This window comes from Aedes aegypti, chromosome 2 (assembly GCF_002204515.2).
Source record: "Aedes aegypti strain LVP_AGWG chromosome 2, AaegL5.0 Primary Assembly, whole genome shotgun sequence".
Lineage (NCBI taxonomy): Eukaryota > Metazoa > Arthropoda > Insecta > Diptera > Culicidae > Aedes > Aedes aegypti.
Window position 1 is genome coordinate 169,682,205 of NC_035108.1, and position 25,888 is coordinate 169,708,092.

Below are 25,888 nucleotides of genomic sequence, written 5' to 3' on the forward strand. Positions count from 1 at the left end.
TGGTCTGTAGGGATTTGAATTCTAAAACTTGTAACCAATTCAGTTATTGGGTCACCAAGTGGCTCGGTAGCTTAGTTGGTAAAGCCCTCGTCTAGCATACAAGAGTCCTGGGTTCAAATCCCAGCCGAGCACGTGGATTTTTTTCATAATTTCACCCATTATTTGTCCATCTTTACCACGCGTAATGAGTTAATTAATTGAATAACCATGCGGATTGGATTACCGAACAGCTCAATATAAGTGTCAATTTAAGTTTCAGTAATTACTGCTTTATATATGTTATTAGTTGTTATAAAATTAAACAGCTTGCCCTTCTTACCATTCAAGCCAAGAAACCAGGGGGGGGGGCAAGGGGGACAGCTTCCTCCCCTCTTGAATTTTGAATGATAATAAATATAAAAATTAAAAAAAAAACATTATTCTAACGCGAAGAAAAAATCATCTTAATTTACATGACTTATTATTGACAAAAAAACTCTTCAGTAGTTACATTCTTGCATTTTGTTCAACAATTGTCACTTGTCGTACATAGCATCAACCTCGCTTGTCGTACATAGCATCAGCGTGGTGATTCTAATTTCGGTGAATCGTGCGACAACCGAAAGATTAGTTGTCCACCTGGTTGATGCTCGATTGGTTCCCGTTAGAACCAACTAGTGGTTGTGTGCATTAAGCGCTATTTTTCAACATTTCCGATGCTGAAAATATTCGTACAACCGCCCATATCCTGAAACTCATATTTACTGAATAATGTAAACAGTGCTGTTTTAAATGTTTTCGTTGCATTGTGATTTCCCACATTTTTGAAGGATGTCCTGTTCGAGGTGTCCGGTGATGATGATTTCTCTTATAAGAATTCACTGAAGAGATCCATACATTAACTACATTCGTATAATTTCAACAGAATAAAATGAAAAAAGGCAATTCTAAAAGAATTTGTGAAACTATATTTAATGGTAATTTTCGGCAAAAGATAAAGCATAATACATGACAGGACTTTTAATGCAGTTTCGACATAGCAAAGTTTTCTTCAAATGGCAAATGGATGACAGAAATTTAACCTGGTGTGAAAATTTCCAACAAAATCGACATTTTTAGTTCCTACATAGTTAGACCTTTATAGTTTATTAGTTTATAGGTTATAGTCCTTATAGTCTTTTATTCAGGCAATAAATTGTTTCTTAGATGTTGCTTCAACTTTTAAGTAATTTAACATGAATAAACTTATTGCTTAAACTCTTAACTATATATATATTTTTTTTTTTCAAGAAAACCTTTCATTTTTCAAGCTCATAAGATTATTTGACTAATTTCCAATGGATTTGTAGTAAAAGCTTTGAAGCCACCTTTCGATATTCCTCAAGGAATCTTTAATAACCATTCCTTCTATGTCTACCTTTGATCCACAATTCAACTAAAAAATACTCAACCTTTTAAAGCTCAAAGTTTCCCCTGGCATTTCCTTAAGGTGAAGATGAATCAAAGCCAAACTTCAAATTTTCAAGAGCACGGATATGGAGAACCAAACATCCTTTTAAGCTGAAAACTTAATCGATTGGTCACCGCCAGCGAGTGACAAATCGATTAAGTTTTCAGCTTAAAAGGATGTTTGGTTCTCCATATCCGTGCTCTTGAAAATTTGAAGTTTGGCTTCGATTCATCTTCACCTTAAAAAAAATCATTGATTCTGTCAAATCTTATACTGTGATGTTTTGCTGAAAGCTCTACTAGAAATCGTTTCAAATAGCTTTCTCCAAAATTTCATTAGAAATGTCTTCGCGAAGTTCGTCAAAAGTCCTTCAGAAATGTTTCCAAAATACATGACAAATTACGCCAAAAATTCTTCTTTTTTTATACTAGAATTATCTACGAACAGTGTTGTGTATCATGACTTAGAATCTTCAGAGAAAATGTATCGAAAACTCCCAGAAATATTTTTGTTTCCGAAATCAGCATTGCAGTTAAAGAATCTGTGGAGAAATATTTATCAAAATAACTGGGAAGGAGGAAGGTATTTTTTTAAGATTCATAAATAAATGAACTTCCTTTAGTAATCATTGTAAACTAGTTTTATCAAATATTGACAGAATCTATTATATGGATTGTAAATCTTGTCTAATTCCCAGAGGCTTTCTGTAAGATTTCTTGGGAATCCAGAAGTCAAGGCAGATTTTAAGGATCATTTATAAACAAGATTATGACTGAACTTCTTAGGAAATTATTTATCCTGTAATCATTCACCTTTAGAGAACAGATTATAAACAATCTCTTGTTTTTCGTTGTTTCGTTCTCTATATGTTTGCATTACGTTTTCTTGGGGAACTTCGTACAAACTCTTTTCATACTATAAAAAAGCACTGCTTCAAAGAATTTAATGAAAAGAGTATATTCTTTTGAAGAGTTTTGAAAACTTGCAAAATTCTTATACATCAGGAATTTCTCTACAAATTTTCAAAGTTTCTTCCAAGATTAAAATGCAGTTAAATCTTGCATTACGAATCTTACCATTTGACATCTCTGGCAATGTTCTTAAAAAAGCACAGCCACAGCGTTTAACTTCTACAATTCAACCACAATAATTGAAAATAATTCCTCCAAAGAAGTTTGTTTGGAATTTCTGAAAGTACGAAAATATAACACCATAGTTCCATGATCCTTTGGAGTTCATGTAAAACTTTTTCTGAGATGTTAGATACAAATACCTTCAGTTAGAATGTAATCATTGTAAATTATAAAAACGAAGAAAAAAGATCAATAATTTGTGTAGCGAATCCTACAAATTCTACTTAAGCTTTGCTGTAAGGTATATCGTGTAGAATTTCGTCAAAAAAATTCATTCTATGGCGAATTCTTATTTTTTTCCACAGGAATTTAGTATAATTTTTCAAATTTATTTTAAGCCAAAATAATAAAAAAAAATCTTTAGAAGTTCTTCCTAACCTTATTTTATATGTGTACTCTAAAAATCTGATGTAATTTGAATATGATAGACATTTCGTAGGGTAATTTGTTAAAAAATCCTTCTTGTAGAAGTTTTTGAATCAAAAATGGAGAGTTGATATATTTCTAGATGTTATTTGTGGAAGAATCCCAGGATTAAGATTCCTAAAAATTATCGAGTTGTTTCTAGAACCTAAAAGAAGATTTGAAGGAATTTCTGGATATATTTTTTTAGAAGTTCAAGAATGCATAGAAAAATCCTTTTCAAGCACAATTCTAAAAAAGAATCGCTAGAGCTGTTAAAAAAAAACAAATCTCTGAAAAATACTTGGATGAATCTCGTGTGAATGTTTAGGATGAAGGACAAGGATAGTTTTGCTGCGATTTTTTCAAGCAATGCTTGAAAAATGTCCGAGAGATTTTCTGAATTATTTGATGATGGAATCTATACAGAAATTTTAAGAAGAACCTCATAAGCAAAGTGGGAAAAACTGAAGTGATATTGGAAACTCTCTGAAAAATCCTGGTGATCATGAAGACAATTTTGGTGACACTCCTAGAATTTTTTAAACTATATCTTGAAGAAATCCTCAGTTAATCAATAAAATTCTTAAACAAATATTAATGAGCAACTGAATGATATTTAAACGTACAGTAGGAATTTATATGTAACAAGTAAGTAGAGGACTTTGCTGGAAAAAGTTTAAAAGAATTTCTGAAAGAATTCTTCAAGAGATTTTTTAAGCAATTTGATACAGATTATTCAAGAATTTTTTTGGTAAAATCAGGAATCCTAAGAAAACTTCAGGAAAAATCTGTTGAACAATAACTACTTATCCCTAGAATGATTTTCCGTGGGATTTCCAAGATGAACTCAGAGAAAACTGGTACAGGAGTTCATGCATCAAAAAAGTACCGAAATAGTTCCAGAATAAATCTTCGTGGTAATTCTGGTAATTCTCAGAGGAATCTCCTAAAAGCACATGGTTGAATGCCTAAAAAGTTAGTGGAAGAATCACTAAGGTTATATTTCGTGAATTCTATGCAATAATTTTTTGCTGGATTGGAAGAGAATTTACAAATATCACTGATGTGCAACGGCATGAAACAAAATCACAAATAAATGAAATAAATACAAATTTATGCATACTACGAAATTTGTGAAAATCATGATTATTGAAACCGAAATTACATATGTACAATAAAAAAAATGCAAGGCCCCCCTTGGGCTCCCTCCAGAAAAAAATCCTAGCTACGCCAATGGTAATCCAATGACAATTATAAGTGAATTTCACACCAACTTGAACTGCTTCAGCCATTGTGGTGGTTTTGAACATTGCATAATCAAGTGAAGTTCAGTAAAAAAAATCATAAGGAGACTTGTTGCTAGAATTTGGTACATTTTCTGCAGATTTTCTGTTGGAATTTTCCATCAATGAAGAGGCGGAATAGAGCTTACCGGGGGCGACACATGCACGGGTATTTCCATTTGATTTGAAACAATTCGTACGATTACCCGTAAGAAGAAAATTTGAAGGGGGGGAACTCTGGCTACGAAAAACGTTACCGTGCATCTTCCTGGTACGAGCCTCAACGATTTGTTTTCGCAAAGGGCAATCCCAAAAATGAGACTTATTGTTGCCCCCACAATTTGCTCACACACATTTTTGGTGTCTTTCTTTACATGACAGACGTCTTTAGCGTGAGAAGAACCTCGACAAATTTTGCATTTAGCATCCATGCAGCAATTTTTGGTACAATGACCCCACTTTTGGCACCGACTTCACTGAGTGGAGTTCTGGAAATTTCCTCCAGGTTTCTAGAAATGTTCCCATGTTATACGAACATCGAACATAAGTTTTGCTTTTGCTAAAGCTTTAATATTATTTAAATCACTTTTTTTAAAGCGCTTTCCGACGAATGCCAAATTGGGTTTTCTTTGACTTGGGAAAATCCAAGTAAACCATTTATTCTAATGAGCCTCTGTACGTGCCATAAATTCTTTTGTTCTCATGACTTTTACTGTGCGCCGTGTGTTGGTGCTGTCTCGCTCTCTCTGACGGGCAACTTGAAAACAGAGCGCACAGTAAAAGTCAAACGTTTTATAGCATGCACGGGCTCATATGGGGCTTTGCACAAACATCATGCTATCTCTTTCACCCTTCCATGAAATTTGTAAACAACAAGGCCAGTAAACGTCAAAATCCTATACAAAATCAAAATCAGTGCAGAGCCCCATTGATCTTTTCAGGTGACTTATAGTCACTTGAGGGACCTTGAACAAACGTTCAGTTTCGTCGTCATAAGTAAACAATTTACCCCCTTATCTTCAAGATGTTTGAGAAGAAGTCCGCGATCTTTAAGAGTTTCCGGAAAAAACGCAACAGTCTCCTTTCTTTGTGATTTGAAAGATAATCTTGATTCCTTTCAAGACCTCCTGCCTAAATCCTTCAAATTCGAAACAACTAACCACGATTGGCGGCACCTTTTGTTTCCTCACTTGACTCAGAAAGCCTGGGCTAGAATCGGCTTTGATTTGATGTTCGGAAAATTTGTCTAAAACATGGAACTGAATTGTTCATATAGATGCAACTATAAACATTAACTATTTCATCCTTGGAAGAAAGCGCACATTCCGGAGAACGCCCATGTATTTCAATTTTGCCACGTTTAGTGACAGTTTTAAAATCCACTTTTTTGGAAAGCAGTTGTGAATTCAGAGATTCACTCTTCCTTTTGTTAGTGATTTCAACTATGTTCAGTGAATATACTTAAGAAGAAATGACCTTCTAAAAGGTTTTTTTCACAAAACGGTGTCCAAGGAGGATTACCGCTACCGCTGGGACCATAATACGCATACCACGATAGTTTTTATGACTTTTCAAGTTTAATTATTATAAATATAGCTGTATAGCTGCGTAATACAGAAATGTGTACATTTTTCTTCCAGATGACGTGCTTAGATCAATTCTACAAAGCGATATATTGATGAATAATACAAATTTGAGTATTGAAAATAATAAATTCCCCATTACAATTCCATTTTAATGAGTTTAATTTTCTACTATATGTATATTTAACCTTTTTTTTCTTTTATTACATTTACTTTACAGGAAGTTCCAAAGATCCACCGCAACGAAAAATACTAAAAATATTGATCTTGTTAAGCCAAAACCTGTAAATACGTCCCTCAGCTATTCAATCGAACGGATCACTCTACAAACAAACCAAAGACAGCAACTTTTGTGAATGAAATTCCTCAACAAACGAAGTGAAGCATGTGCCGACAAAAACAGATACCAAAACTGGATGAGCAACCTACTGTCACTACTAAGAAAAAAAAACGAAATAATAACGTCAAAACCAATTGCAACACAAACTAAACTAAGATCTTTTAAAGACATTCGAACTAGGAAAGTAAAATATTTAATTTTAGAAATTTGCCACCGCAAGGGCATTAACGAAGCAAACAAAGCTATTTGATTTCGAAACCAAAAAGATATACTAGACATTTATGTTGGATAGGCAGAAATATATTAGTCGTCACATCACACTAATCGTCAAATGCATCGATTATATTGTCAATCACACTCTACTAGGCAAAAAATTATACAAAGAAAAAATCAAATAATACAAAAAAACGCCTGTCCATACACACGACATACTCATCTGAAAGCTCATCAAGGATGATTTGAAACATCAGAAGCAGCAGTTGAAAATCTTTGGTAGTGTACTTCTAGCTTCAGCGAAGCAATTTCTGCATCTGCATATCCGTGTAGTAATGCGTCATGTATCTCTCGCCTATATGTAGGCTTCACGCAGGGGTGGTCATCATGTGCCAGATCGCTTGACCACTGTACCGCCATCGTCGCCATTTTTACTCTAGGCAGCAAAATAAAGAAGTTTTTGTAAATACCATTTTACTACCATGAATTTGAAGAGACAACAAGATTTTATCTAGGCAGTGCAAAAGAAGGAAATTAATTTAAAAAATACAAACGATTTAAAAGACTTGAATTTGAATCTAAGTTTTATCTAACTTTTTTCTCAAAAAAAAAGAACATCTTACAGAAGATGAAAATAACTGATGAATTTCAGGCATATGAGTGATATTTGTTTCTAAAAGAAAGCAAATTTTTGATTGTACATTTTTCACTTTGAAAAATTTGTGAAGAACTGTTTGTAAAATGTCCAACGCAGAGTGAATAGAAAGCCAAGCTATTCCGGACGAATACGGGGATACACAGTAGGAAGGTTATAGGAAATACCATCGCTTCTGATGAAAATACAAAATCTATGTGCTGTAATTGTTTACACCGATGAGTGAGACGTCTCTTCATTACCAGTGCTGTGCTTGTCGTTGGAATCGGTCCTTTTTACTCGGTTTGTAAAATGGGAAAAATTCTTGATTATTAGTGTATTTATTTTTCATCTTGCATTCTCATCAGAATTCATTCATATTTTGAATTACTAAATTTCATAGACTGTCATTTTACAGGATATGATAATTTTTTGCTTGTCTACATATGTATAACAACTACCGAAAAATTAAACATTACATATACTTTGCAATTGGATTAAATGGACAAATTGATGTGATATTTGCGAAAAAGTTACACGTCTTCTCGGTGAAAATCGAACTCACGACTCCCTGTGTTCCCTGATTGAACTTGAGTGCATGAGCGTGAGCGTTATAATTAATGCCCCACAGAATAAAGCTTTCAAATACAGCCAAACCTTTGGCTGCAAGATTTCAATACAATTTTGCATAAAAATCTCACTAACTTTGTATACAATTGTTACAAATACAGGAATACTAAAGCTTTCATACAGTAAATTTGAGGTTTGAATACAGAAAATGTAATATTTCAATACAATTTCTGTACATGTAAGGATTACATACACATTTTCCATTAGGTCTTTATTTAGGTTTATCGGATTGAGAAGCATAATTCTTTATGAAATACAACTTTTCAATCAAGAATTAATATCAAATTCGAGGTGTGCATTTCTTCTATTTTCGTCTATTTATCCCCTTTTTTATGGATTTTATTTAAAATTTTCTCCACGGAACTAAAATTATGTTCAATTTTGTATCCACAAGGTATCGATTTCAATGAATATTGAATACATACTTCAGTTTTTAAGTAAAACTATTTTATGAAATTCAATATTTCATCTCAAATTAGCCATCACACTTGGATTACCAAGTGGCTCGGTAGCTTAGTTGGTAAAGTACTCGTCTAGCATACAAGATGCATGGGTTCAAATCTTACCTAAGCACGTGGATTTTTTTTTCATAATTTCAATCATTATTTATCCATGCGTAATGAGTTAATTAATTTCAAAGTGTTTGTTGTGAGATGACAATATCGACGAATAGAAAATATACGAATTTTCTGAAGATAACGTCTATCTGATAAACTTAAAAAGTTTTAGTTTGGGGCCCAGATAGCCGTAGCGGTAAACGCGCAGCTATTCAGCAAGACCAAGCTGAGGGTCGTGGGTTCGAATCCCACCGGTCGAGGATCTTTTCGGGTTGGAAATTTTCTCGACTTCCCATGGCATAGAGTATCTTCGTACCTGCCACACGATATACGCATGCAAAAATGGTCATTGGCATAGTAAGCACTCAGTTAATAACTGTGGAAGTGCTCATAAGAACACTAAGCTGAGAAGCAGGCTCTGTCCCAGTAGGGACGTAACGCCAGAAAGAAAAAGTTTTAAGTACACGTGTCATTACAATCAGCTAATCGAACACACAATAAGCCGGACTTCTCGTAAACGTAGTAGATTCTAGACTAACCAGCCCAGCATCAGCAGCATTGTAAATCTATTACGATTTATACATTCTTTTAGATTTGTATGTTCATAAGAAGAACTACAAAAAATCTATATCTCGTAACCTTACCATTACAATTCATGACTTTTAGTCGTATTATTTATGATAGGGACTCCAGATCTATTGTTAACCATGTGTATTCATATTCAGTTGTACCTTAACAAATGAATAAATTTATGCGTTTCACTTGCAAATGGTGTTAGGTTACATTTATATTCATTCATACGCTCAGAAACAACGAACAACATAGGTGGATTCCAGTGACTTTTACGCCATTATCGTATGATTTGGTCTTTGATATCAAATTATTTGGGCTTCGGTATTATGGTATTTTCCTAGAAGCTGAAATATAAATAACCTGGATCTCATTAATTATGTGCTATGAATAAGGCTGTTATTCTCGGTAAGAGTATAAACTACAATGGATCAACTTTTCGTACTTTTTTGTTAATTTATTTATTAGCTCAAGAAGTTTAAACATATCTATTTCTATTCTATTATGTGTAAGAATCGATTCCAACGTACCTACTCATTCTTCTATGCTTTTTCAGTTTAAATAAAGCATCCTTTTCAAAACTCAGACAACCCAAAAATAAATCAAGGAATCGTCCTGGACAATCAGTTGTTTGCAATGTGGAATACTATCAAATCAAAAACATAATTTAGGCAACAGCAGTTGACGGTAAACTTTGAAAACCAACTTTCCTGTTACAATTTTTATCCTATTTACATGACGAAATGTAATCACACCTTCAATCACAACCAAAAAGAGAACAATCACAATAAGAACTTATTCCATGTCTCACTAATACCGACAATGCACGATTTCTCGAATCAAACAATTTTCTTCAATCGTATGTCTTTATAGCAACGTATGGAAACTGACATGCATTATTCGAAAGCAATACAATCTCTAATATATAGTAATGCATATTTTCCATGGGAAAATTGAAAAAATGATCTTAACCAAAGAAAACACTTATATACATAATTATTGCAACCACTGAAGCTCTACAACAGCAACAACAACTATAGCTATTGCTTGGTATTTCGTTTCATATTACAGCACGTTTATACCTATTTTGCAGAGAAATAAGCTTTGCCGTCCTGAAAGCTTACCAAAATCCCTTCTGTAATTCAAATGCAACTAAACGAAACGAAAAAACAAAACGAAGAAAAAAGTTTGAATAACAGTTCGCAACGGGGTTGTCTAGAGTTAAGTCACGAATCGACGAGGTATAAGCTTCTTCTTCGTCGTCTCTCTTTTTCAAAAAAGAAATACAAAAATAGATTATAATCATTTATAGCAAAAAATATGAAAAATTTTTGAGAAAAAAACAAAAGCGAAAAAACAATATGAATTAAAAGAACACAAAAACATAAAAATGATGGCTTATATCTGTGATTTAATTAAATTAAAGAATAAAGATAAACAAAAATGTTGGTGAACATTGTCAGAGCCGTAGCGTTGCCTCATGGCGCCCTTGGCAAACCCTCATTTGAGCGCCCCTTAGTCAAAGTCAAACTTATATTTTAAGTTCTTTTCATCCACCAATTTCCTTTAAGGTGAAGATGAAACGAAGCCAAACTGTTCAAGAGCACGAATCTGCTAGTGATTAATCGATTAAGTTTTGATCTTAAACGGATGTTTGGTGTTCCAGATTCATGCTCTTGAAAATTTTAAATTCGGCTTCGATTCATCTTCACCTAAAGGTAACACGAGAAACAGTGAACTTTTCTCTCATTCTAACAATTATCATCAAAACTTTGCAAAAGCAAATCTCGAATTTCAGTGATCCGATGAAGCTGCAAATTTAGTAGGTTGTGCACTGCATATATAGAATTATAGGAACACTTTTTCACATCGATAAATGGAGTGGTACCTGAGATTTGCTACTCCAAGTGGATAGGACGATTACAATGACTTCCCGTGCAGCCTTAAATAAACCACAAACATTCAAAAAGGTTCAAGAAAGTCTATAGCGACTTCAATATGAACTTTTCACAGAAATCGTGAATAATGTCATGTTAAAGCTTTAAAAGTATTCACGTACGACTATTGGTTGAACATATGCAAAAAAGCTAAAACAAATTTTTAGAAGAACTGTCTAGAAATTGTCTTCTACGACAAAAGAAAATAACAATACAGAATATATGGGTTTATATCACAAAAAAACAAGCCTGCATAAACTACAAGATGCATTAGGTTAACATTACCATTTTAATTTTTAGTGAAATTTATTTAGCGAGATAAAGTGTTTTGTGGAGGCTCAACAAATGTAGAAATCTAAAATTTTTATTCATTTGTTTAGTAGGAATCAACAGATAATCTCGTCAATCGAATTCTCAGCAAAATAAAAATCATTTAACTCTGAAAAATTAAAGGTGTTACCATAAATATGTTGAAAGTTTACCAATAATTTTTAAAATTTATTAATGGTTATGTTTTAGTTATCCGTAACTAATCCTTCTCAACTTCCATAATTTTTCGTAAAGTCATATAGTGTAAAAAAGGTAGGTTTTGATTTTTTAGGTAAAACTATCAGGATCTTGTAAAAATTTAGTCTAGGATTTCTTCCGAAAATTTGGAGAGATTCTTTGAAAATTGTACCCGGGACAAGATGAGAATAACAACATTATTTTGCTCAGAAATACATCAGAAGCACTCATGCTAGTATTCAGTCAGAACTGCATCAAGTATTATGTTGAAATCCATAGATATTGTGATTACTATGCTGATTAAGGTTGTGGTAATTTTGGCATATTTGTTCTTTTGGTCATGAACGAATCTTTAAAACCGCTCTTAAGATTCACATTTTCTGCATAAAAGTTTACCTCTCAGTCTTATATCAGTTGATTTTTTTTTGCGATAGATAAAATAATGTAAGATAATGTAAAAACTCTGTCCAAGCTATTATAAAAACAGTATTGTATCTACGGTGAAATTTCTTCCAGGATTTCTTTTGCTTCGTACTCAAGATTCTTTGAATATATTTTTAGTATTTTTTTCTAAATCTGGCCTATGATTCAATGAAGTTGTGCTTGAACAACTTGGCTGTAACGCGTTTCAAATCTTAAATCAAATTACAGGTATTAGATTTATTTGTAAAACAGTAACATCGCCTATTAAATCTATGAAGAAGCATGCTTAGAAGCTAGCTGTTTTACATATTCATTATTTGCCAACTTCTAAAATTCATAAATTCAACGAATTTATATCAACAACTTCAAGAACATCTTCCAAAAAATTTCAAATTATGAATTCTGCAATCTTCTAAAATGCTTTCAACATACCTTTTTCTCTTAAATTCCATCATGTTTGGATATTCCAAAAATGTTTGGATATTCCAAAACTAATATTTTCTATAAATTGTAACTTGGAGGACTTGAATTGGATAAGAATTGGTCTTCCTGTGAAATTAAGTGGTTTCTTGAAAAATTGATAGAAGAAGTCGAGTACGCGGAATATGAGTTAAATTTCAACTTTGAGACTCAAGGGTATATTGGTAAAAAATAATCAGGAATTTCTTACATTTTCCATTGCGCACGAAATTATTTTGAAAAGTTTGTCAAGTACGTCACGCATTTTGACGCCCCCTGAAGGCTGGCGCCCTTGGCGGTTGCCAACCTGGCCAACCGCACGCTACGGCACTGAACATTGTACATTGAATGAAAGGTAAATCTAACACTATGTTAACAATGAAAAATAACAGAAATGTGCTTTTAGATATTTTCGATTCAAAGACATTATATATACACATAAAAAGGACAACAAATGTAAAAAGCGACTACCACACAGAGGAAACAGCCGAAATCGTTTAGATTGTAACTACCCAGGAAGAAAAAAAGAAAACATTATATTAAAATACTATATATATAATAATGTGTAAAAACTGAATCTATAGATCAAGAAACCCAATGCTAGGCGATAAGAGTAAATAAGTGAATCAACAAATTAAGTAGCAAAATGCGTCGTTAGAGTTTACACGCCATGCAATCGACATTGCACATACACTCACCTACAAATAAAAAAAAACACTCACAAACGTCCACGAACGGTGGACATCGATTATTAGTTCGCATTCGTGTCCTAAGTTTCATGAAACGCACGCTAGTCATTAGGTTTAAGGAACGAATTAGGTGTCATCATTGAAGGCCGATAGCGATAATAACTGAAAAAATCGGTTAGGTAAGGTTATGATCGCTTTACATTATTTTGCAATTTATTATCATATTTTTGTTCGTTGGTTGAATACAGTTTTCTATTTCATTCTTATCGTTTTCTTACAATTATGTTTTATGTTATATTGTAGCCTTAATTGTTATGTTTCATTTATTAAAGAAATATATTTGCGATATGTTTATACAATGTGTGTTGTGTTTGTACAGCTTGAAATTGCCTTAGCTTGAGGTACTGAGAACGGTCATTTTGATAGCTGTTAAGTTTTGTGTTTTATTGTTTGTTTTCAGCTTGGTTTATAAATGCACAGCCAATTTACCCCAATTTATTAGTTGAATCTTGAACATTTCTCGTGTATCTTTCCAAAAAAACCTAAGTAACAATGAAAGATTCTCTCCTCTTTGAAAAGTGAAGTTTTTGAAAAGTTTTTCACTATAGATCGAAAGACAATGTCCTGGGCTAGCGTTTCATACAAAAATCGAAACAGAAGACATTCAAGTAAATGAGTTCCCGGCAACCCGTTTAGCGAAATTGGTTTCCGAATTTAAGTGTGTGGGACTGATAATGGACCGATGCACGAGTTCACTATTTGACGTTTGAGCGGTGGCGTGTTATTTACGTGACCATGGCAACGAATGAATTCGGCACCGCTCAAACGTCAAATTAGTGAACACGTGCATTGATCCATAGGGTGAAGCACTATGGATCAATGCACGAGTTCACTATTTGACGTTTGAACGGTGCCGTGTTATTTACGTGACCATGGCAACGAGTGAATTCGCAACCGCTCAAACGTCAAATTAGTGAACTCGTGCATTGGTTCATGGACCAATGCACGAGTTCACTCGCTGACGTTTGAGCGATGCCGTGTTCTTTATGTGTCAATGAAAACGCGTGAACTTAGCACCGCTCAAACGTCAAATGAGTGAACCCGTTCATCAATCCATTTGGGCACTACTATAAATCACCTTGGCATATGGGGTTTTCTTGGCCGATTTTTTTGCAAAACTTTGCAAAAATAAACACTTCAATACAATGCATATTATTGCCAAATATCTATCGTTTAGACTGCCCTTAATCAGTACCTCCAGGTTGTCTTATTTCCTAGTTTGCGGATATGTTTGGTCATTCATCATTTCATCCACCACTATCATTATGACGTGCAGCATCTTGTGAGCAACATTAAATTTAGGAACAACTGAAAACTAACAAAAAAACGAGCGCGGTTTAGTAACGTCCTAATTTCCAAATAAAGAAACAAAATCGAAAATTTTAGGCGAGATAATCACTAAAAGCAAACTTTCGGCATACCAAAAATACCCTTGAAGTAAGAAGTACTAAAACTCATCAAAATTCAGCGAAACCCGGAGGTTCATTATAAAACTAACAAAATAATGCATAATTGTTAGGCAAATGTTTCCCACAAAATTATTGTAAAAAGTGTTAACTCGTTACGTGATTTTTCTTTATCATGACATTGTTCTCATATTTTTCAATTGAACAGAACAAAGTGAGCGAAAACTAAAGTCAATGCGTTGCTACCAACAGGGACTGTATAGAAAATACATTATAGAAAAATAAATCATGGAGATATAATCAGCTACAAATGTTGTTATAAATCAAAACTGTTGAAACTTTTTCATTCATCTTTCTCATTTTGCTGACGAGAACGTAGGGAACATCAGCTTCATGCAAGAAAACGAGTGTCGATAGTTTAGCAAATCATGCGAAAATCACCTACTGTTCAAAATAATTGTCATCATCTCACTCAAACAAGACAAAAATGAGCCGCTAGGTTTGGTCTTAGTAAAGAAATGAAAGATAACTTTATGAATTTATGGTTTAGATTAAAAATATACAAAATTTGCAAAAAAAAAAGAAGAGAATCTATTTTGTCAGTTTCAATGATAAGAACAAACTACTTTCAAACCAAATAACAATGCACCGATCCGAAACCAAAGATTAGTTAAATAATGTCATTTATCATACCAAAAACCTAAAGATGGATACTTTTGTCACATACGTTATTTCCCACCCAAATCAAAAGAGTGAACCAAGTGACAAATATTCATAATTCACATTATTATTATCCCGCCAAAGTTTTTTGAAGGAGGTTCAGTATATTTCGTTATGGGCAAATCGTTGAACATGAGGACATGGCAGCTGAAGTCAACTACCACAAGACCGGATGGATAAAAACCCATATGGAATGATGAAGAACGGTAGCGGAGGTGGAGCTGGTTTTGCCTATCCGAATGGTCTGGTTGAGTTGAGCCTTCGGCCTTTAAACATAAAATAAAAGGATTTGGCTAGACCACAAACACTCTGTTGGTCATAAAAAGTGCAAAACTCTAAAGTTGCGAAAACAATTTGCATTTTGCCCCATATGAAACATCAAACACACACGACTCAGCATAGTGTATAATAGCTGCATCTAAAGCATTACGATATTGTTCTTGATTATGAGGTATGATTTTTATTGTAATTTTACTCGAAGACAACAAATGATAAAACTGCGAAAGGAAAAATCTATACAAAATTTAGATGAAAAAATAAATAACAAAACATTTTTATTGATACTTTTGTGGCTTTAATTGCAATGCTTCGAAATCACAAAAAAACAATTAAAAACGAAGTCAGTGACTGTCAAAATACCATATAACATCTCAACAAAGATTGGGAGATGTAAGTTCACTACAACGTTCCCCGAAATGAAAGTTGAAGTGTTAAGTATACGCTTGGTAGCCCACATTTCAACAAAGGGTACACATTTGCTCACAGCCCAAGGTCTTCTTTTATTGTCGATTTTCTTTGTCTTTTCTGCTCTAAATGCGGGCCGTGTTTAAATAAAATGACATCTGGACCAACATCCAGTGCAGGAATGTTCACCGAATGAACATGAAGTGGATGAATGTGTAGCGAAATCGTTCATTTTCTGTAAACACGGCCCGCAGTAAAGGGTTTCTTCCCGCTGGAAGTGACGTGACGTCATCGTAGATTAGCTTGCAGTCTCCATACAAAACTCTTCGTTTCTTTTATATGGCAAAATACAATACTTTTCTAAAACACCAAAAAATGACTTTTGAGCATTGACAGTATTATAAACCTTATTGATAAGTATTGTTATACACATTAATTTTCTTACAGTTAATAACGTGCATATAGCAGTTATTACCGAAACGTATTTTAAACCTGGATCTAAACTCAAAAGAGATCCTAACATTTTTGTTTATCGCAATGATCGACTTGATGGGGCATGTGGGGGAGTTGCAATCATCATTCATAGGCGTATAAAACATCAACTGTTTTCGTCATTTGAAACTAAAGTTTTTGAAACTTTAGGTGTTTCTGTTGAAACACAGTCTGGTAAATATACTTTCATAGTTGCCTATTTGCTTTTTCAATGCTCTGGACAGCAAGTTAATTTGCTCCAAACTGACTTGCGAAAATTGACTCGCAATAAGTCAAAAAATTTTGTCATTGGTGACTTTAATGCCAAACATCGGTCATGGAATAATTCTCAAAGTGATTCCAACGGCATAATTTTATTTGATGAGTGCTCTTCAGGATATTTCTCAATTCAATACCCTGATAGCCCTACATGTTTTTCCTCTTCTAGAAATCCATCTACGATTGACTTGGTCTTAACCGACTCTAGTCATCTTTGTAGCCAATTCGTTACTCATGCTGATTTTGATTCTGATCATCTCCCTGTTACATTTCAAATATCCCATGAAGCGATTCTCAATCCTATCAGTTCCACTTTCAATTACTAATCTTGATGTTAACATTTCTTTAGAAACTAAACTTGATATTGACAATGCTCTTGAAACTTTAACAAATTCCATTGTTGAAGCCAGGAGCATTGCAATTCCAAAATGTGAAGTAAAATTTGAATCCGTGATTATAGACGATGATCTTAAACTCTTGATCCGTCTTAAAAACGTGAGGAGAAGGCAATTTCAACGCACTCGCGATCCTGCTATTAAAATTATATGGCAGGATTTGCATAAAGAAATCAAGAAACGTTTTTCACAATTAAGAAACAAAAATTTTGAAAATAAAATTTCTCAATTGGACCCTGGCTCTAAGCCCTTTTGGAAATTATCTAAAATCTTGAAGAAACCTCAGAAGCCAATACCGGCATTGAAAGAGGAAAACAAATTATTACTAACTAATTGCGAAAAAGCTCAAAAACTTGCTATGCAGTTTGAAAGTGCGCACAATTTTAATTTAGGACTTACTAGTCCAATTGAAAATCAAGTTACTCAGGAGTTCGAAAATATTCTCAATCAAGAGAACGTTTTCGAAAATGCCTGGGAGACTGATTTGGAAGAAGTGAGAACTATTATTAAAAAAATCAATAATATGAAAGCTCCTGGCGATGATGGAGTTTTCTACATCCTCATCAAGAAACTTCCAGAAAGTAGCTTATCATTTTTAGTTGATATATTCAACAAATGTTTTCAGTTAGCATATTTTCCTGACAAATGGAAAAATGCTAAGGTTGTTCCAATTTTAAAACCAGACAAAAATCCTGCAGAAGCTTCTAGCTATCGTCCAATCAGTTTGCTTTCCTCCATCAGTAAACTTTGGCCCACATCAACGAAAATTCAATTTTTGCCAATGAACAGTTTGGACAGGTCCGTCCCACTCGGGCTCAGATTGGGTACCACTTCTAGTACTGCATTTGGTCCCTCGGTAGTGCAAAGGGTACCCAAGTTTGACAGATCGCAGTATACTTTTCACGGCATTCTAGATTACCTTATGAGCCATAAAATTTTGGGCAACTGCAAGGGACATGGAGGTCTTAAATGTGTCTTTGGTTTGGATTCCGCCATGGACATTCGACCACTCATCAACTCTTACGTGTAACAAATTTGATCCGTTCCAACAAATCTGAAGACTATTCTACTGGTCTTGCTCTTCTAGACATAGAAAAAGCATTCGACAGTGTTTGGCATGAAGGTTTGATCGTAAAATTAAAAAAAACTTTAATTTTCCAACATACATTGTCAGAATAATTCAAAGTTATCTGTCAAATCGTACACTTCAGGTTAATTATCAGAACTCCAGATCTGAAAGACTTCCTGTAAGAGCTGGTGTTCCTCAAGGCAGCATTTTGGGACATACAATATACAATATTTTCACATCTGACTTACCTGAGTTACCTCAGGGATGTCAAAAATCCTTGTTTGCGGATGACACAGGCCTCTCCACCAAAGGACGAAGTCTGCGTGTCGTCTGTAGTCGATTGCAAAAAAGTTTGGATATTTTTTCTTCATACTTGCAAAAATGGAAGATTTCTCCTAATGCTTCCGAAACTCAACTAATAATATTCCCACATAAACCAAAAGCTCTTTATTTGAAACCTTCAAGTAGACATGTTGTTACGATGAAAGGGGTACCAATAAATTGGTCAGATGAAGTTAAGTATCTAGGGCTCATGCTAGATAAGAGTTTACCTTTCAAAAATCACATTGAGAGCATTCAAGCCAAATGTAACAAATATGTAAAATGTTTTTATCCACTTATTAATAGAAAATCAAAACTTTGTCTTAAGAACAAGCTTTTGATATTCAAACAAATTTTCAGGCCAGCCATGTTTTATGCTGTACCAATATGGACTAGCTGTTGTAATACCAGGAAAAAAGCTCTGCAGAGAATTCAAAATAAAATTTTGAAAATGATTCTGAAGCTTCCTCCCTGGTATAGTACCAATGAGTTACATAGAATATCCAATGTTGAAACATTGGAACAAATGTTAAATAAAATAATTAATAATTTCAGGCAAAAATCGTTACAATCTTCTATTGCCACGATTAATGCGTTATATGTTTAGGTTAAGTTAGGTTAAGTTCATTGAAAACATTTTTTTTTCTCTTGTAAGCAGGTGAAATCAACTCACCTGTAAAAAAACTGAACTGCTACGGCAAATGAAATGTGATATGTTGTTAACAAAATGTTAATAAAATCTTAGATTTGTGTTACCAAATTACGATGATAGTGTTGTCTAATAACACAGAACACCTAGATATAAGAAATAATGAATGTAATGTTTGGAATGATACTAATAAATTAAAAAAAAATTGTTATACACATGACCTTTGAATTTTGTGGCAAATAAAGCAAATACATTGCCTTACAAGCTGGCAAACTTGCATGCAAGTTGGCAGAAATGGTTAAATTTTGCATTTTCAACATGATATGCTATGATATTTCTGAAAACGGCAATGGATTCAGCAACCATTGATTAAATAAATAGTGGTATGTTGATGCTTGAGACAAAAATGTGTTTCGCAGTGTTATCATCATTTAAACATAATTTGAATTAGTGGACCGTTCCGGGACACCGTAGTCGGTTCTGCCAGGGCTCCTTTTTGTGACATTTCCCTTTCATGTCTAAAACATACCGTGCGACTTCTCAATCTTCATGAATTCGAGAGAACAGTAGTAAAGGAAGTAAAGGAAGAAATAACTAGGTACGAACAGACGTGGCCATTCCAGAGCTCCTGACACAGGTTCCACAAAGGTCTCTTTGTGGCCATTTCCGTTTCATGTCCAAAACATACTGTGCGACGTCTTAATCTTCGTTAATTCGAAAGGACATGTCAATAGGGATAAACTAAATATCAACAGATTTGTCCACTCCAGAGCAGCTGAAACAGGTTCCGCCAGGATATTCCCGTTTTATGTTCAAAACATACCGTGCGATGTTTTAACCTTCATGAACTCGAGAGAACTCAGTAATTAATGAAGAATCAGTTTATTATCAACTACATAATTTGGCTATTCCAGTTCCATTCGATAGAACATGTTAATAAACGAAAAATAATTTCGGTTTCGAAGCAGGTTCCGCCATAGCTTCTATGGTAAAATTTCCGATTTATGTTCGAAAAATGCCGTGAAAACTAATGTGAGCACTTAAAAACATCAAGCACAGCCTCCGCCAGGGCTTGCATTGAGACTTTCCATTTAACGATCCAAGCATACCGTGCATTGCCCAAGTTTATAAGCATTCGAATGAACGTGTCAATATCATTTAACAATAACAAAAAAGCAGATATCAAAGACAAATTAAAGACCTCCATGTCCCTTGCAGTTGCCCAAAATTTGGCTCATGAGGTAATCTAGAATGCCGTGAAAAGTGTACTGCGATCTGTCAAACTTGGGTACCTTTTGAACTACCGAGGGACCAAATGCAGTACTAGAAGTGGTACTCAATCTGAGCCCGAGTGCGACGGACCTGCAGATATGGTCGGCGTTAAGTCAGAGGGGACCAAGTACAAAACTTGAGAAAATTAAATTATTCTCTCATTAGATGCGAAATTACCTTACCTTCGTTTCACTTTGACCAGATTTGGGAAATGCTATAAACTGGGGCCCAGATAGCCGTAGCGGTAAACGCGCAGCTATTCAGCCTGACCATGCTGAGGGTCGTGGGTTCGAATCCCGCTGGTGGAGGATCTTTTCGTAAAGGAAATTTTCTCGATTCCCAGGGCATAGAGTATCTTCGTACCTGCCACACGATATACACATGCAAAAATGGTCAATCGGCAAAGAAAGCTTTCAGTTAATAACTGTGGAAGTGCGCATAAGAACACTAATCTGAGAAGCAGGCTTTGTCCCAGTTGGGACGTAACGCCACAAAGAAGAAGAAGAAGTATAAACTGCGAGAGATGCGTAACAAATTTGCTTTGGATGATCAATAAAAATCGATAAAAGTGTGCAGTCAGAGAGGACCAAGTGCTTATTACCATAACAGCGAAAATGATCAGCGCGCTGAGGAATGCGAGACAATAATAGTTATTTATGCAACAAGTTGCAAAATGATGATTTTTTCAGCACGAGTTGTACATTTATCCAACGAGGCTCGCCGAGTTGGATAAATACAACGAGTGCTGAAAAAATCGAGTTTTGCAACGAGTTGCATACAACATTTTTTGCTATTTCGAAAAATGCCGTTTCAACTCGATGAACTCCAAAAGCACAAACAAACATTGCAAGAGAACCCACATGGGCATACAGCCATGCGTAGTTTCAATTCAGTATTTTTCAATCACGTAGGCTGTGACACAGTAGTCAATGTAAATTTTTCTCGTTCCCATCGGTATCATGTAGATCTATATTCCCTATTAGATGAATGAACAGGTAAGAAAGCACAGTGACTACAAATGCTAGACGATCCGACTCCACATCAGTATCGCCTACCTGTGTCGGAGCCTGATCGCACAACGGATGTAGACTCTAGTGAAGTGACTCGCCGTGTAAACCAAATGGAAAGTCACTTCGCTCGAGTCGAGAATTGTCACCTCGCTATAGGACACCGACAATTTTCACCTCACGCCGGACATAGAACAAACTCAAGAATCGGATGCAATTGTGCATTTTCTGTGCGGCATATAAGGCAAGACGAGTCGGTGAGGTATCGACTCGCTTCCATTTGATTAACATTAGTCGCATCACGTCACCCGTGGTGAGAACGACTCGTCTCGACACACACGCCGTGCACAATAAGCATGGCATGAAGAGACTAGGACACTGGGTTGTTCGGTTGACGCCTACCAAAACAGTACTGAAAAGTGCTACTTTTCAGCACCGAAAAGAGTGCTGAAAAGTAGCACTTTTCAGCACTGTTTTATTTGGTAGGAAAAGTAGGCCGTTATGTTGATCAACTTCTCAATGAAAAGTTGATTGATTTGCAACGGAATAGCAAAAAATATATTTCAAGAGATTTGTCAGATTTTTCGACATCGATTGATACTTCTACTTATCTATCAATGGAAATTTATAAATATTACTTAATTCGATGCATTTGTTTTTGATTTTTGACCATTTACCATATTTGGATGGGTGGTCAGAAATTACAACAATTTCTGTGCAGACAGAGCGGACCAAGTGTTGAAAAGCACTAAACTGATTGATTATTATATTTTTGCGTCAATTTCAGAGTTCGATAGTAGTTTTATGGTGTATGTATGGAATGTACTAGAACCCGCTTATTGGACCAGTATATTTTGGTCGGTATTCAAGATTTTCACTTGGTTCACTCTGGCTGAACACATATTTGAATATTTCAGGTCTTCAATGCAATGACCCTGCAATATCTTAATTTTCAAGCTATCGTAATACCACTGATTTCGGTGTGACGATATGGATTAATGAAAAATTTACGATGCTGGTGTCGAAGGATCTTGATGATCTGCTTAGGGATGGTTCATATATTACGTAACGCAAAATTTGCCAATTTTAGACCCCCTCCCTCCCCCACGTAACAGATTTTGCATGGAAATTTTAAAAAATTTGTATGTGCCGTAACACAACGAAAGACACCCCCCCCCCCCTCTGTTGCGTTACGTAATATTTGAACGATCCCTTATCTTAGAGATATGCACCCAGTTTGACCATTGAAGCATTAAATGATTATTATTTTCCTAGAAACTGTACAGTCAGAGTGAACCAACTCACTGAACGGTGATCTTTAGTTCAGTCAGAGTGGATCAAGTATACATAGTCCATCAAAAAATCGTTCTAGCGAAGGTTTAGATTATGATTTTTCATGATTCTTACTTCACATTATATTGTTTAAAAGTAACACAAAGAAGTGTAAAAGTATTGAACCAAAATTTAAACGAGTTTAAAAATTAAAGAGCTTTAGACTTTAAACCCATTTTTCTCGAAATATAAACAATGTCACTTGTGTGGGAGGACAATTCGCAGAGTATTAAACAATCCGGAATAACTCGGAATCCGACGGAATAAATACACGACCCGACCGATTACAAACTGCGTATTTACTTTATTGATCGTAGGTTATACACTGAAAGAATATGTCACACTGAATCCCCTCCCCTAGGACGTGTAATCTTGCCGCGATGGGTGGGCTTACCCCATTAGCACTTATATGGGAACCAAAGACATGTCCAGTCGTGGTGGTATCACATCAGGAAGGGATACGAGGGAGCAAGTGGTCTGTCGTATGTATCAAACGTCGTGTTAGGAGCCGAACCACATAGATCAGCACGGACACGGATCGAATTAACACTGAACTGAGGTAAAAACGATCCATATGCGTTGGTGGGTATACTAAGAAAGGAGTAACATTTTTAATTTTTAGCGAACACATATTGTATACCATTTTAGCCCCCCTACATATTCACCCGCCCGATAATACCGTACGAATAACTTTGTCTACCCAAACTGTAAACTAACTTGAGACATTATTCAATTGAATTCTCATTTTGAGAAGACTTCAGAACAATAACAATAAGACGAACATAAAGCACATCGATGACCAAACCAAACACATTTACAGTACATTTACATTTGACACTTCTTCTCATATCTACAACTTGGATTCGGTTCTATAAGATGGCAACATAGACAGTCATCTCTCCTAGAAAAGTATTGTATTGATTAGCATTCCAGTACGACCTTCGGAAGATAAGACTATTTAAAACCAAACACTTGATTCATATTTTGAAATTTATTCATATAGTATAACACATCACGTTTCAGACTAGTAGCATAAACGACTAAAATACTAGAGAATACATGACGTACAATGACGAGGCACTTCAGATAGTTCTTGTTCGCGTATAGATTGAAGCACATTTCATGTTTTTCACTTCAATAACCTTCATTCGGGAAAAGGATCTCCCTATCGCTATCGTTTGATATACGACCGCATTCTGTATAATTAACATTTTCTGTCTATAATTGTCAAAAGATGCTTGGAGATGACATCTGTGCTACAATTTGTCAACATAAACTACTACAACATAGCTATGTATGTTAATTCCAAGAAATGCATTAATTAATGATATATATTTTCATGTCGCTTCTCCATGCGTAAACAAGAATCCGATTGCTCAGAACTAAAGGATGACTATACAAACATGACCACGGGAAGGGAACTGAAGCAAAAACAATTTAATAAAACTACTTCTGCACAATATTCTAACAAAATAGTGTTAAAGCGGGCAACATAGCCTATTCCGTCTAAATATTGGCAAAAGTAGAGGTAAAAATTTGCACTACGGGATCCAGCACAGACAACGAAGCTGTCATGCAGCTCCAGCTGAGTACACCATAAAAAAAAGAAAAAAAATATATCTATTTCCACTGGGGGTACTTGCCATAGGGCCACAAAGATCCATGTGAACCACATCCAATATCGCCTTGGATCCTCTGTCGCACTGCTTCGGAAACGGCTTGCGCGCCATCTTCCCTTGAATGCAACACTGGCATACTGTACGCACGTTACAATCGACCACATTCATCCTATCAGCTAAGCCATTCTTGGAAATAGATCGCACTACTTCCGGATCGCGGTGCCCCAACCGCCTATGCCATGTATGCAAACAATTAGGGGTGTGCGACGGCTGGTAACTTGACGTCGCTGTTGCCATCACCTTTCCAATTGTACACAATCGATACATTTTGTCATAACAACCCGCTACTGCTACAATTTCACCGTTTGGCCTTCGAATCTCGCACCCGCTGCTATTGAAGACAACACCAAATCCTTTCTTGATAAGCGCACTAACGGATATCAGACCACTCGTTAATCCGGGCACGAAAAGGACATCGTTCAGCAAAACTTCACTGGGTTCTCCGTTACCGTTGATCACATCAAAACTTCCTTTACCGACGCCATGAACATCAGATTTTTCGCCATCAGCTAGGATTACGCTGGCTATTTTTGCTTCGTGCAGCGTTGAGAAGAAGCTCCAGTTTCCCGTCATGTGTCGTGCCGGCTCACCATGGCCGGCCATCCACGCCATCGGTCCATCCGACACGCTTTGAGCTTGACTTGCCTTCGCCTTATCCTACTTTTTCAATTGGTTCGAATTTTCCTCCTTGTTGGCTTCCTTCGCAAATTGACGGCAGTTGCGTTTTAGATGTCCAGGTTGTTTACAATGAAAACAAACACGAACATCCTTCTTACTGCTGGCACCTCCTCCACCATGGAAACGACGATTGCCAACTTTCAGCGCTTTTCCGCTACTTGAAGCAGCAGCTCCAGACCGTTCCTTGCGCTTCTCCGCTTCCGCCAACAATTTCGATTTTACCAAATCCAACGTCAATTCTTCACTTGACCGTTGCTCCAACGCAGTCGTCAGCGGATCATAGGAGTCCGGCAGCGAACACAGCAACAGGGCATTTTTTTAAATTATCGGACAGGTTTGGGCCGGAGGTTCTCCGATTTGCATGAAATTTTCACCAGAGGTAGAGCTCGTGGATACATGACCAAAAGTGCAATTCAAAAAAATTATAGTGGCCTATTTTCCCGGAAAACTCTAGATGAATTTTCACGATTTCTCTATATACCTCAAACTTTGAAAATTCATATCTCCTGAACTATGCATCGTAGAACAAAAGTTTTTTAGTAAAATCGAAAGGAAATTTTCTCAGCAATCTATTTAAAATATAAAAAGAAAAACATTTCTTGGAAAATTTTTCACCATGGAGAAAATTGTCGGAAAATAGCGAAAAAACTATCGTCTGTATCATGAAAAATTTTCAAAAAAATATTTTTTGTTTCATCAATCCATACTCTAATTTTCGTCTATAGACGCCAAAGTGGTATCTTTTACCGTTTAGGCGACAGAACTGAAAAACCGATGACCAACCGCACGCTTCCCATAGGAAAATGTGTTCTATTGTGGGCCTCATAACCGAGCGCTAACGGCGGCAGTAATTTACACGCATTGTAAGTGTAACGCAGTTAACCAGCCTTCCATTTCCAGTCAGAAGAAGCTTTTCGTCAATCGGAGCACTCTCCATTGGTCTGTTGGGTGTTTTGTGTGCCCTTCATCAGCAACCTTATTTAGTATTAAAGCTAACAGCCTCTATGAGAGCCGCACGGGAAGTTCTTGTAACAATCAATCATTATGGTAACGTTTGAAGGATCAAATCTCAAG

At 35.5% G+C, this 25,888-nt stretch overlaps 1 protein-coding gene across 7 annotated transcripts in view; it reads left to right on the top strand.

Moving 5' to 3' along the window:
• The window catches only part of LOC5572202 (potassium voltage-gated channel protein Shab), a 365,295-nt gene extending 355,331 nt beyond the window's left edge, over positions 1-9,964 (top strand). For all 7 annotated transcript variants that reach the window (XM_021843099.1, XM_021843098.1, XM_021843101.1 and 4 more), the window contains one exon: positions 6,054-9,964. The gene's annotated coding sequence lies outside the window, so the exon portion shown is untranslated. The remainder of the gene's footprint in view (positions 1-6,053) is intronic.
• The last annotated feature ends 15,924 nt before the right edge of the window (positions 9,965-25,888 follow it).